The sequence below is a fragment of the Desmodus rotundus genome, chromosome 5 (genome assembly GCF_022682495.2).
Source record: "Desmodus rotundus isolate HL8 chromosome 5, HLdesRot8A.1, whole genome shotgun sequence".
NCBI lineage: Eukaryota > Metazoa > Chordata > Mammalia > Chiroptera > Phyllostomidae > Desmodus > Desmodus rotundus.
In genome coordinates this window covers 158,299,813-158,314,894 of record NC_071391.1, presented here as the reverse complement: position 1 = coordinate 158,314,894, position 15,082 = coordinate 158,299,813, and positions in this window count along the sequence as shown.

The window sequence follows — 15,082 nt, the reverse complement described above, 5'->3', positions numbered from 1 at the left end:
CCCCAAGCTTCTACCCTCAGAGTTGAATAGAGTGTCTGATGCAAATAAAATATTCTTAACACAACGGATGGTTCTACATGGCTGACCCCCCAAAAAAATCATTGAAAGGAGCTTTAAACAAAATAATTATTTCTGAGGAACTCCAAATTTGCTGAATTTAACACCTCTGAGGCTGGGAGCAGCACTCTGTATTCAAAATTTTACCTCCAGTAATTCTGAGCTAACAGCCCTGCAGCGGGAGACAAGTCCTCTGGGTACAATTGCTTTACTCCACTCTGGCCCCTCCACTGCAAGGCCGTGCTGTCAGCCCTGATTGCTCACCCGGTGGGAGCTAAGCTGGGGCCAGGAGAGCTCTGAGTTCCTCTTTAATAGGCTAAGGAAGTGGCCCTGTGTTCACTCCTGTTTTCTCCAACAACTTTTTATTCAGTTATTATCCAGAATTTGCTTTTAACCATTTAAAAACTCCTTTTTAAAAAAAAGAATTAAGAAATAGATAATTATCTAGCCAATGACTTTATATAGGTTCTGGGAACCTGGAAAATAAATTCAAATCTATATTTTAATTTCTCAATTGAAACAACACATAAATGGAAAAATGCTCTCGAATACTATAGCACAAAGAGGCAAATGGCAAAATAGTTTCACATATAATATAAAACTCATCAGAGGAGTTAGCAAGTGCATTAAATGCACAAGAAACTTTGAGAATTTGGGATATATATATATATATATATATATATATATATACACGCACACACACACACACACACACATTCTAACCACAGTAACACAGTGAAGCTTCTGTCTTGAAGTCACAGGACTGTGTGACCCAGGGTGAGGTATCCACCTTCTTCAACCTTTTCTTTCCTCATACATTAAATATAGAACATTGTACATGCCCCCTAGTATCCTAGGCAGGATTAAAAAAGATTATACGTATGGACCGTGATGTCTACAGCTGAATCGGGTACGTAAGAGGCCCTCAACAAAACTAAGCTGTGTCTGACCTACTCTTTAGAAAGATTGTCAGTGAAATGGTTCTTCAGTTATTCTTTATGTTTCTTCATTTTCTTATCTATAAATGGAGGTGGATTCAGGTAACATGATCTCCATGACCTCTTACAAAGCTGAGGTTCTGTATTTTTATTATTCTAGAAAGGTTTCCCGTGTGACCTCTAGTTAATCAGAACTGTTCTGAGAAGTTATATTGGTCACTGAGAAGTCAAAGAAAATCCCTAGATAATCAATAACATTACATTACAAGATTTATTAGCTATAGTACATAGGATTTCCTCATCTTTAGAAAATTCTAATGTTAATAAAAATACATTAAATTAGATTATAGTGAATGCCATTCTTTCTTTGATGAAAAAGGAATGTCAAGATCTTATATGGCCTTTTGTTTATTCTCATGTGGCAAGAATCATTGTGCAACTGGCATTTTGATGTATTAGTGAATGGAAAATTTCAGGAAAAAATTATGCAAACTGGAGTTCTCTGTCTTTTCAGTGTTAGATGGATTCTGGGTTCATTATCATAAACGTTTAATTTTGCTCCTGTCCCACTATCTGACATGTAGGTATAGATTGAGTCAGCAAAACTGATCAGAGGAGTTAACAAGTGCATTCTTCTCCTGAGTTTCATTAATTGGTGTGATTTAGTGGGGAAAAAGCATTATTTGAAGTTCTGCTCCAATTCTTTTATTCTCTTTCATTTTCTCTCTCTTCCATTTCCTCCTGTTCTCTCCCACTTCTTTCTCCTGTTGCCCCCGGTGTCACCAGCTGGTCCGGCTCTGGACTACCATCTCCCATGTTGTAGGAGCCACCTGCAGTGGCTTTAGGAAGCAGTGGAGTGAATGTCAACAGCAGAAGAGCACAGGGAAGGCAGCAGGGCCCCAAAATCATATTTTTACCATTGACAGTGGAACATAACATATGCTGATGTACATAATATATATCTCTGGCTAAGACCTTCAGTAAAAGGAAATTCTGCATGAAGAGTTTTCTGCAAACAATATTCCTACAGTGAGTTAAATCATCAAGCAAATGTGGCTTATGAATATTTCCATCCCATTGTTTTTGCAAGAAGGTAAGCCACACCTAAAAGCACATTCCTTATTTTGCAGGGAAATATATGGTGATGCACACTGCATCCCACTATGCCAAGACCCATCCTTGAGCTTAATTTTAACCTTGCTTTCCCCTGGCGATATGGCATGATTGAGCAGTGCATCCTCCCATCTGCTGGAACAGGGAAGGGCTTGCATTTTAGGCTAAGATGACTAATATTCATGAGGAACATATCCAAATACAAACTAAATGCACATTTTTGCATTCGTCCAAACCCAGCCATGAATTATCTCAGGCTATCAATAGAAGAAGAGGAAAGTTGCTATCTGTAAATCCTATTTGTTTTCCCAAATTGCACCCTTGGCAATGGGTGTGACAGAAAAATGTTCAGTATTCCTGGTAGCCTAACCTGCCAAGAGAGATAAAGCCACTTTGATGTCCTGGGACCAGAGACTACACAGATTTTTACCCCAAATGGGCCTCAAGCTCTTCTAAGGGAGAAGTGGGCTAAGCCACCCCACCCACTTACCACCCTCTGAATCCAGGAGAAGACCGCTGGCCCTGCTGGCTCCAGCCTGTGGTGGATCTGAAGTACGTACAGGTAACTGCCCTTTTAACTACAGTGGCCAGTAATGAAGGTAGTGATAATGACAATGAAAACCGTGGTAGGAAGAATCAATGCAGCATTAGTAAATATTGTCAGTGCTTCCATCATTATGTGATCACTATGTTCCAGCACTGTGCCTGCTGACCTGCATACATTCTTCTCTTTATTCTACCGTATCCCTGCAATGAAGCAAGTGGAGCTCGGAGTGGTGACCATGTGCCCAAGGTCACAGAGCTAGTAGCAGGACTGAGACTCACACCCGCCTTGCCTCCTCCCTTTGCCTTTTCCGTGTGGTCTACGCATCCCTGGCTTATGCTGCTGCCTTTCTCAGGTGAGATCCAGCATGGTCCTCATTCTGGGACAGCTGGTCCTAAAATGCTGTTCGCAGCAGCAGCCCTGCCACCTACCACACACACAGAAATGGTCTCTTCTGGAGGCCAGGTGGCAACAGTGCCCCAGGAAAGCTCTGACGGTGTTGCCAGATGAACTGCCTTCACAAGGGCCTGGACTCCAGGGCAGTTTTGGATGCCCCTCCCCTCACTGGGGTTTCTGTGACTGCCTCCTTGGCTCGTGGGCAACCGGTCCTGGGGAGCGATGTCAGAGCCACCTCCCCATTGCGTCTCAGTTATGCTCCTTCATGGCCAAGAATTCGTCCTCTCAGCCTAATTTTCTGAGCATATACTTTGAACCAGCACTAGGCTAGACACTACACTTAATATGGCCGTGAATCCTCCCCAAAATATTGAAAAAAACAGTCTTGGTGTTTGTTTTTGCTTTGTTTTGTTTTTGCCAATGAAGACAATTAGATTAGAGGCATTGAATCCGTCCGAAGTACAAAGTGCTGGTGCACCAGTGGTTTTCAACCAGATTTTCAGTCCCTTTCCTCCAAAGGGTGCTGTCGGAGACCCTACCGTGCACAGGATATCCGGCCAAAGTACCCATAGTGCTGAAGGTGAGAAACCGGGGATTAAACAGAAAGGCTTTTGACTGGGTTCTGCTGTGTGGCTACTCTGGCTGATGACTTAGATGCTCCTAGATGGACTCAGCTTTGACTCAGAGCCTCTGGCTACTTTGCCAGAGAAGTGTCTACTCTCCAGTAACGTGCAGCAGCCTGGGAGCCAGGGTCCTCCAGGCTCAGCCATCTGGCGCTGCAGAATGTCCGTGGCTTAAAGCCTCGATGCAGCTACAGCTGATGAACCCTCTAGACAGGCCAGATGCCCAAAATGTGTAGCGATGGGGAGTCAGGAAGCACCCGCGGCCCAGGAATCTCAGAGTTCTGAGTACCCTTCTGATGCAGGGAACCCTCTGTTGAGAGCAGCTCTGCTCTGAGGAATGGTCATAAAGCTGGCTTTTTTACAGTGGTTCTTGGCCCAAGGAAAGGAGGAAAAGGGGACTACCCATTTCTTTTCCAGAATATAGTCCAATTTCAGTGAGGCAGAGAAGAACGCGGGATTTAGGGCAGCTGCTCTGTCTGGGAAGGAAGATGGAAAGTTTGACTGTGTTTATGTACCATCAGGTGCCCTGACAATTTAAAACAGAGAGGTAGTATTCACAATTATTCTACATAAGTGGATGTTTGTTGGGGCAAAACATAAACTGATAATGTAAAGACCTGAGCTTGAAGCCTTTGGTGTGACTTAATTCTCTAAAAAGATAGGCTATTGAGCACTTACTACATGCTTGCCAGGTACTGAGTAAGGCTTTAGCTATGTAGATGCCAGTCTCATCTGAGGGAGTCACAGAGAAAGAGACATGAAAATGAGACAGGTTGATAAGCAGAGTGAGCGGCAGAGCAGAGGCTCTGGGGAGGGCAGGCAAGGTCAAGTCTGAGAGTCTGGGTTCACACTGAAGGCAGCGCCCTGCCACTGAAGGACTCCAGGTCAGAACTGATTGTCAGAAATCAGGGAAGAGCACAGGGTGACCCGTGAGGACATGGCTTCAAAGGCGAGGACAGAGGTGGATGGCATCTGACTAGAGCTGTGGCGGAAGATGCACGGAGAGGTGGAGGATCTGAAGTGTACTTGCGGGGAGGGCAGGACAGGAGCTGGTGATGGAGCTGTGACAAGTGAGGGAGATGAAGATGAAGGATTTCATTTGGCCATCCTTTCCAGGTACCTGGGTGGTTGCCACTTACCATGACTGGGCTTCTTTCTTTCCTCATCTGAAAAGTGGAAATAAAACTTGGCCTTTTCTACAAAGCTGTTTTGATGACCAAGTGAAAAATAAATAGGAAAGAATTGTGTAGATTCTAATGCATTATAAATATCTGGATATACAGTGAATGTTCATGATTATTATTATAACATGTTCATTTCTATGGCTTTGTTATCAACCCCTTTGTTCAATAAAACATCAACCCGGCTCTACATTAATAACATTTGGGTGCCTTACAGCTTGCTGATTTCACGGTTACAGAAAGAATTTACAGAACATACTCGTATAAAATGACAAGGGAAAAGGTGTGGCTCCTTGTTCTCTAGCATGAACTTGGCTCTTAACTCTTGAAATTGACTCTGATTGCCACGAGAAAACCCAAACCAGCCCAGCTTGGTTGCTGACATGATTGGGGAATTGAGAGTAGACAATGGAAACTGTTTCTCCTGTATTGTTTTACTGAGTTGCCAAAGAATGCCTGGGTCTCACCAGTCTCCGCCTGGTAATTATCCAAATGGCTCTGGGTCCTCAAAACCACAGGAAAGATCCTACTGGCTTGCTGCTCCTCCATGTCCCAGCTGTGACCTTTTTTTTTTTTTTTTTTTAATCCCTCTGCATCCTCAGAAGATAGAATGTGATTGGATGAGCGTAGCCAATGTTGCAAGGAAAGTATTTTGGGACCAGTAGACTTGGGCTCAGCCCCAGCTTTGCCACTTAATTAACTATGTCACCTTGAGGAATTCACCTTGAGAAGTATTAGTTTCCTCAAGCATAATTTGGGGGACATAGGTAATTGATCCATTTCAGGGTTGTGAGAGGCAGAGGAGATAATGAATACACTTTATAAGTTGCAAGGTGCTGAGAAAAATCAAATAAATGGATGGATTGGCTGAGTAATACTAGTATAGTTCTATTAGGAGAAAGACTAAAATAGATATATAATATTATCTATAATATATATTCTTCCTTTGGGACAAGGGATAATATTTGTTGGAAAAATTATATGAAACTGGAAAATTAGTGACCCAAATTTATCCATGGGTACAAGTTTTAAAGCCATATTTCTCCTTGTGGAAGTAGCAATAATATAGCCTAACTGTGTCTTAGAATGCCCCAGGACCGGAGGTCCCTCCAAAGGTTCCGTACGCGCACACGCTTTTTAGGAGGCTGCTTTCTGCTTAAGTCCTGGCTTGTTCATGACAGTCCACCCAGGCAGCAGCGGTTTGGGGCTGAAGCCCAGATCTCTGACTTCTCACTCAGCGCTCTTTCTACTCAACCACATACCCTCTCAGGAGTTTTTCTACTTTCTGCCAAACATCGCAACGCCCCTCGGGCGGGCCAGTGAGGACCAGGGTCCCAGGCTGCTGGTGGTGGCGAAGGCTGTAGGTCTGATGGGAACAGCTTTTCACGTTTATTGCATTCATTGCTCAGGCCAGGCAGCATTACAGATTCAATTCACATAATTGGAATTTTTTTCCCTTAAAACTACGACTTCAGTGTTTAAGGTCATCACTGTATACTATTCACAGTTACTTGACTTCCTTTTTTTTAAAGTCAAGCAAACTAGCTCTATTCCTGTATGGCAGAGCAAAGTAGCTAGTGAGTGTTAAAAACAAGAAGTGTGGATCATTCCATTTGAGGGCGAAAGCCCTTCCTCGGACAGCAGGGGACCTCGTGACCCTGGGCACCCTGACTCTGCTTTCTTCTTGGCAGATAAAAGTGATTTCAGGAGACAGGGGAGAATATAGTGGCATTCTCTGTTTCTCAAAACATCTTGAACAATTTTTTCAAATATTTTGAGTTTGTTAAAATCCAGACTGCATAGTGCCAAGCAGTTTTGCTTAATTTCTAACCCCCTGGGTATTTAAAGGGAAATTTAATCAGTATTTTTCTGAATCGTTTCATTTAACTCATCAGTGTGCTGTTTCATAAGAGCTGTTTGATGCCAAAGAAGTCCTTCTGTGCCAATTTAGACATTTTACTCTGGAAGGCTCTGAAGGACTGAGAGCAGGAAGGAAAGCAGGGACCTGGGGGTTCTAGAATCTCAGACACAAAGATCCAGAAAGGGCTGCAGACAGGTCTTGCTCAAGACCATTCAATAAACCAGCAGTACCTGTCCCAGGTGCTGCTCTCTTTCTGTTCAGAAGGACTTCAGTTCTGTGGTGGAGGAGTGTGGACTCATACTCAGCAGAGATTGGCCCGGTGGTATGCAAGAGATGGTTGCATGATTATGATACCCAGCGATGAACATTTCCAAGATGCTCAGCAGTCATCAGCATGACTATGCACCTTTTTGGCTGTGAGAAAACTTTTGCTCCCTCAGGGTCCAGGCCCAAGGCTCTCAGGAGACAAAAGCATCCCAAAGATGAGAGTTTACTGGAGTGTTTTTCTCCTTCCGGACCTACTCATCTCCATGGATTCAGTAGAAGCCCTCAGAGCCAGGTTCTGTTTCTGTGCATTAAAGGTTCAATGGTTTAACACACGCGCACACACACACACACGCATTGCAATGCTTTGAACAGGAGTGTTTAGAACTAGATTTTGGAATTGACTGATGCCCAGTAATAGGAGACACATCAAGCAAACAATGGTGTGGCCACATAACATAGAAGCTGCTGATGCAAAGGCTCGCTTAGTGCCTCTTCTGTCCCAGGCCCAGTGCCCAGTGGTTTCCCTATCTTCAGTCATTTTATTAGCATTAAGCTGATTTTATAGTGATGTCAGTATTCCGTGAGGTTGTGTAACGTGTCCAAGATCACCCAGCCAGTAAGTGGCAGAGCTGGGTGTGAGCAAAGACCTGCTGCCTTCAAAGTGAACGTTCTTGCCATTTGCCAGTCTGTGTGCTGCAGACGGTACCTGGTCATTGGTCATAAGTTTATAAAAGTGGTACAGCCACGTGAATGATGTTCAGACCTGATTGAAGGGAGATTAATTAGACACAGTTTTTAGCTGGAGAATTTTCACCATTATTTGCTATTTACATATTACATATCATATTTTTATCCAGAATTTCCACTATAATAAAAGGGTAATCCTGAAATTCCAGAATGCCAGATAATTTAGTGTCTCACATCTCATAGCATTAATGAAGGGGCATAATTAGGGTTAAATTCTAGTGAATTGGGGAGGCTGTGCTTCCTTGCATGAGTGTACATGCTCACAGAAAACAGTCATGAATACTTCCTCGACCCCGGCAGAAGCTGAGTGCCTTCTTGTGATGGCTGTATGTCAGTGGGGCTAAAGCATGCGCAGAGAGCTGGAAAAGCATGATTTCTGGGTGTGTATGTGAACGTGTGTGTGGAGGAGATAAGCATTTGCATCAGTGGACTGAGGTAAGAAAACGGCTTTCCGCAGGGCCGTTGGGCATCACCAACCCAATCTGTTGAGACCTTGAGTAGAAAATAAGGCAGAGGAAGAACCCATTTGCTTTCTCTGTTTGAGCTCATAAATCCACCTTCTCCTCTCCTCAGATGCCTGGGCTCCTGGTTCCAGGGCTTTCAGCCTCAGACCAGGACCTACACTGTCTGCTCCCCTGGCGTCCAGGCTATAGGACCCTGGACTGAATCACACTAGTTTTCCTCATTCTCTGACTTGTGGACAGCGGACTATGGAACTTCTAGGCCTCCATAGCCATGTGAGCCAATGCCTGTGATGAAGCTCCTCTCCTGTCTGTCTGTCTGTCTGTCTATCTATCTATCTAATTGGTTCCGTTTCTTTGGAGAATCCTGGCTAATAACACTACTTTATTTTTCCTCTTACTTATTTGTTCAAACATTTACTCACTTGCTCATTTATTAATTAAATCACTCATAAACTCATTAATTCTCTCATTTAAAATGATCCACACCAGCTTCCCAATGTGGATAACACTGAACTATGCTAGGGGCGAGGTACTACTCATAATACGTGAGGTATGGTGACTGTTTTGAGAGGGATCATTTACTCATAAATTTGGCATTAAATGCCTGTGTTGTCCCGGCTGTGTTGGCCAGGCCCTAAGGATATAGCCATGAACAAGGCGGACATGGACACCATCTTCACAAGGAGAATCCAGATGGAGAGGCAGGTTCTTGCCCACAAAGTGCCAACAGCAGCAGCAAAGAAGGCACAAAGGCTGTGGCATGGATGGGTGTCTGTGATGGTGAGTGCTACATTTGGAAACAAAGTTGGGCTTTGAAGGGGCCTCAGTTCTGAAACTCAGGGCATGAGCTGTGTCCACTTCATTTCTCCAATAATGGTGATCAGGGTTTCTGGGAGGAGGCCCCTTGGCGTCTCAGGAGGAAGGTGGTTTTAGGCTCCCTCATAACAGAAAAGGGAAAGCAGGTTTTGAATTCAAGTGACTGGATTTTAGCAATGTCATCTGAACCTGGTGACCTTACTCTCTGTGCCTCGCACCCCCTTCAATGGAAATAAAAATAACTCCACCTGCAGGACCGCTATAAGGACCATAGAATTTGAGAAACCCAGATATCTGCCTTATACAGTAAAACTTCAGTTAAGTATAAAGTATGGTTTAAGTCTCTACTGGCCTTTCCTAACCTGTGGAATGTATACTCTAGTATTTTGTTATAATCTAGTTAGAAGTCATTAGCAATGCATTTTCTCACAGAAGCAACATAAAAATCATAGGCCTCAGTGATAAACCATAAAAGCTATAAAACTCAAATAACCAAGGAAGAGGGAATAGCGCCCAAATCAGGAGCAGGGCCAGCCACCGGCCACTTATCAGGGCAGTGCTGTGGGAGGAGCTGGGGCCCAGGAAGTGGGGCCATGGACAGTGAGTGTGGGACAGCGGTGCCCATGGATCGCAGCAGCTCTGTTGTGGGCGTGGGAACCCTTGAACCAGAAGTACACCCAAGTCATTGAGCCCCAGACTTCCTATAGCTGTGGTTTGTGATGACAAAGTTCAGGAGCAGCATCTGTTGTTCATCAGGAATTCGGGAGACTGAAAATTTGTTCTCTTCCTGTAAGACTCAGTATCTGAAAAGCATCACCTCTCCGGACAGATTCACAAGTCTAGCTCAGAGCAGTTTTTCACACAAACACTTCCGTACTTCCGCTTCAGGCCTGCAAGCACCACAAAGGCAGAGACCTGGAATGCCCTGCCCACCACCGCGGCTTTGATGGCCAGCATATGTCTGACAGACCATAGGCGCTCAAAGTGCATTTATCGAATGAATCAGTATTCAATGCATTCCCCATTCACCTGCCATCCGCCTCGGGATCATCAGGAGATGTCATCAGCCAAGGTGTAGAAGAAGAAAGTTGCCACGTTTGGGGCTCATTAGAGATGTGGCTGCCTGAAATGCCCTCCGCTTTACCTACTGGGTGCCTACTAACCCATTAGGAACCACACTCTGGCATCTCCTCCTCCAGAAAACCTTCGACTCTGCCACCTGCCTCAAACAGAGGCTGAGATGGATAGTCTGACATTAATAATCATTAGCCTATGACTGTCTCTCTAGTATTATTATTTATCACTCCCCCATTATTTTATCATTTTTTGCCGATCTCCTGGACTGGGAAGCCCTTGAGATTGATTTCTCTTATAAGCCCAACATTTATCCCAATGATTGACACAAAGTAAGTGCTTAACTGGTACAGGCAAAAAAAGATCTACCCCCATGGCCCTAAAAATGTCCGTGCCCTCATCCCTGGAACCGGTAAGTTATACAACATAAGGGAATTAAGATTGCTCGTTAGCTGAACTTAAAATTCCAGGGTTATCCCAGAGTATCTGGGAGGGCCCAATGTGGTCACAAGGGTCCTAAAAGTGGGAGAGGGGACATAAGAAGAGGTTGCAGTGATATAATGTGAGAGGACTTGACCCTCCATTACTGACTCGGACTTGACCCTCCATTGCTGACTCTAAAGGTGTGGGAAAGGGGCCATGGGCTAAGGGATGCAGGCAGCCTGTAGTAACCCGAAAAGACAAGGGAGTGCATTCTCCTCTAGATCCCCCAGAAGGGCACACAGCACTGTTGCCATCTCAAGTTTAGCCCAGTGAGGCCTATGTCAGACTTCTGCCCACAGCATTTAAGATAACAACCTTGTGTAATTTTAAGGCACTCGTGTGTGATAATTTGTTATAGTAGCAAAAAGAAATAATGGTAATAATACAAGTGGGATCTCCTAAGCTGCCACTTAGGACGTGACTAATGGCCCCACACAATGGTGTCCCAGAGAGCAATCATCAGGTTCCTACCTGCCCAGGTGAGCACGAAGTCCAGTCTCTCACTTACCTGTCTAGGAATTCACAAGTGAAGCCCTGTGTCTGAAGGATGTATCCTGCTTGCTTCGCTCTTTGTTGAGGTCAGATTTCAAAGGCATGCAGTTTTGCATGAAACAATCTAACTGCCATCAGAAAGTGTATCAGTGCCACCAGGATCGGGTGCTGTAGGTCTCTGCGCATGCTCGTTCGTGAGGGACCCCAATAAAGAAATGTTCTGTGGAATGAAGAACCCAGGGCAGAACCACTGTGTCTGCAAGCAAGAGTCCAGGCTAACATTCTGCTCCTGCTACTGCCACACATGCCCAGGCCACTGTGATTCTTTTAGAGGAATTAACCTTTCCTTTCTGGGGTCACACTTAACCAAAGTCTAGAACTCCCAAACAAGCACGCCCTCCCTCCTTCAAACAGGTGCTGTCAGGTCCCTGTGCTAAAGCACTATCATCAGCACGGGTCCCACTTGAAGCCCTGCAGCCTGAGCTTCTGGGTGCTGGTAAAGCTTCTGCAGGTCCCTGTCCCCACGGTAGTAGTTGTCCCAAGGGAGAGTCATCCCACAACCTTAGAGTTCAATGAGTCAGACCACACAACTGAACCCTGTCCTGGCCAGCTTCAGAGGATCCAACCACAGTCATTTCTCCCAGACACCAGCAGACACCCAGCAGCTATTCCAAGACAGGTTCCAATATCCCAGACTAAAGGACCCAGGTCCAGCATTCAGCGTTCCACCTTCCTCCTCCAATGTCAGTGTGGGAGCCAGTCTGACATAGTAAGTCAGAATAACTTTATTTTCTAAGGAGCTCATTGTTTTTTTCTTCATTGGACCCAAACTATCTCCCTAACTTTGCATCTGAAAGTAGAAGCTAAGGTCTCCAGATCTCCCTTTCAGGAAGGTCCCGAGCTCCTCATGCAGTACCCTCCCAGCCTGTGTTCTAATGCGCCCTGGGGGGAGCAGCTTTCATGAGGTTCCCCAGCCTCCACTCCCCCACACACACATCACCTCACACAAGTCTTGTACAGCTTTACCTAACATAACTTAAGGCCATTTCATGTTAAGATGCATTTTTAATATGTGTAAATAATTGGACTTTTTAAATAGAAGATTATCTTTTTTATACATTTTTAAAAAGCCCTCCTCATCAAGTAGCCTCCTGCATACTTGCTTGACTGACTGGTGAATGTATAGATGGAAAGAGGAAACCCCTAAGGATTTTTAGGATGATTGGAAGAAGGCAGAGCTCATGTAAGGGGGACTCATTAGAGGAAGGTGGATGGGGTTGTGAAGGGGTGGATCTCAATGAATTTGTTTCCATTTGTCCTGATAAGCAGAATGTCAGGACTTAAGGAACTTGGGATGAATTTGCTACCCAGGAAAGAGAACAGTTGATTGGGGTGGAGCTTCCGAGAATGGTGACAGAACTGATTCCAGAGTAGTGCTGGAAGCGCATTGTCCTAGAAGGGTTAATAACTTGCCAAGTGGCTCACTTCTTTGGCACTCTCCCCTCCCCCAAGTTGGAAGGTATAAATCATTGACTATCAGGATAATGAGAAGCAGATTTGCCTCTGCTAATTTCTGGGATGTGGAGGTCTTTAGAAAAAGTCTCATAAGACATTGCTGAGTGTTATGAGCCCCACCGCCTTGATAGAAGGCACATGTGGGGTGCAGACCAGCAAATCTGGGCTCCAATGTGGTGGATGCTTCACAGGTAATACCGGCAACCCGATCGTGTGTTCTGGTAGATGAGGAGCCTCCTTCCTTTATTTTGGATTCCAGAGCCAGGGATGAGGAAAATATAGTCTCCCCTTCTGTGCATTCTAAGTGTATGCACCCTTCCCTTAGACTGAGGCCAGAGTCTCTGCATCATCTGTCTCCTTGGGCTCTGAACAGAGTCAGGAGAGGCTGGGCACAACCAAAGACTCCCTAAGTCAAAATTGCAGAGAGTGTGTAGAAACAAAAAGTGAATGCCAAAGTGTACTTCATAAGAAATTAAGTTAGTATAAACCAGAAGGAAAGAGCCAAGCTTTCCCTGAAAAGAGACCTGTCTGTAGGCCCTGAAGCAGGAAGGCTTCACTGAGCAGGACAAGGAGCAGCAGCAGAAACAAGGTGTCTGGACTGGGGTCCTCTTACGGTTCCTCAGAGGCTCCTTGTGGACAGATGGCATCTGCCTGTCTCCCTGGTGGAGACCCTCTGCAGGGGCTGGACCCCCCCCTGCTGGCTTGTCCTCTGGATGCAGAGCTGGGCAAGAGCAATCTGAGGAGGGCTTCTATCACACCGGCCTGCAGCACCCAGCAATCCTGACGAATATAGGGACCTACTACATTCATTAGGGACCTCTGACACGAGAGCCATTACATTCCAGTGTGATCTTTCCATGCAGTGGCAAAGCTTGTGTGAAAAACAGATGTTGTCTAATGGTTATTTTATACCACACAAGGGAGTAGATTACAGAGTACCACAGAATATCGAGATTGGAAAGGAATATAGACAGTGTCTCCCAGGTCTTCCGTTCTCCCTATGGAGAAACAGAGATTGGGCAGTTCACCTAGGCTACCTCTTTCATTGAAGATTTTGGAATATGTTGGACTTTCTAAACAGTATTTGCCAGTGTCTTTATGTAGGATTCACCTCAACGGGTATCTTTGAAATGTGTTTTATCCCTCAGAAATGTATTTTTCATTGTAATGCCACAGGTAAACAAGAGGCCAAGCAACGAAAAAGAAGCTAAGATATATTTTTTCAGATGTAAGGTGTTACTATAAATACTTTAGGAAATTATAAGCTGAAAAAAGAGAAACAAAATAGTTTAAGTAAATTTAACTTATATTACTATAATAAAAGAAACTGCATTATGAAAATTTTAAGAACATATACGAATATTATCAGTTTGACATATTGTCACTTTTCTTTGAGTAGAAAAACTTATAGTACCTACATTAATCTTATTGGATATTAGTGCTACCCTCTATGAATCTTGCCTGCCAGCGGACATTTTGGAAGTAATGATGTTAATGTTAGGAGGGTAATTCGCAGTTGGTTAATTATTCAGTAGTTTATGTCCACATATATATTCAGATTATTGTAGCCTGGTGAGTGTGTGTGTGTGTGTGTGTGTGTTGGTGTGGGACTGAGTGAAGGGCAGGGTGAGGTTAGTGGGGATCGGAATATCAAGACCCAGAGTGTTGGTGAATACAATATCATGAGGAAACCTCCGTGACTGCAGCTGTCCTCTGTGAGCACTACCCAATGTAACTGATGACCAAGGCCACCGCAGGTTCTTAAGATGAGAGGGAGTGATGTGTTACACTAGGTCCTCCCAACTTTGAGCCACATTTCTTTGCTCTGTCAGGGGCTATCTGAAGTGATCCCGGATCCTTGGGAGAAAGCCCAATCCTCATCCTCAAGATCTGCCCCCTTCCTCTTGCATGCAGCCAGGTCTTTGACCCCACCTTATCTGCTGGCCTGACCCTCACACAGAAGAAAATAATAGGATGAGGAAACAAGTTATTAGCTTCTAACATGGGCTACGTGTGTTGCTAAGATGAAACTGTGCCTGGATGGGGTTAAGGGAGTGCTATTAACGTTAGTGGGAGGACAAGACATGGAAATTATAGCTTCACGTGGGCCGGGAAGGTGAGGGATGCTAGAGCACTCATACATACCCTTGCTGGGGCCCTTACAAGCTCCCAAAAACTTATTCCAATAGAAACAGGGAGAGGATGGAGATAGATGTATTTTTAAAACTTCTTTAGAGTTGATTCCCCCAAACAAAGTCAGAGAGTAAGGGTAAGTTCATGTTTAGTTCCCTCGTATTTAATTTAATCATTGATTCTTAAATCGTGTGGTTGTAGGACACTGATGGAGACCTTCATTGTACCAGCCCTATGTGACTGTCACTCATGGGGTTTATGTTCAACACAGCTCTGGGGACAGCTACCAGGTCTCAATCTAACACAATATAAGTTGATATATACTATAAAAAATTTTACTCTATTTTGTAAATATATATGTATATATATTTGCATCAT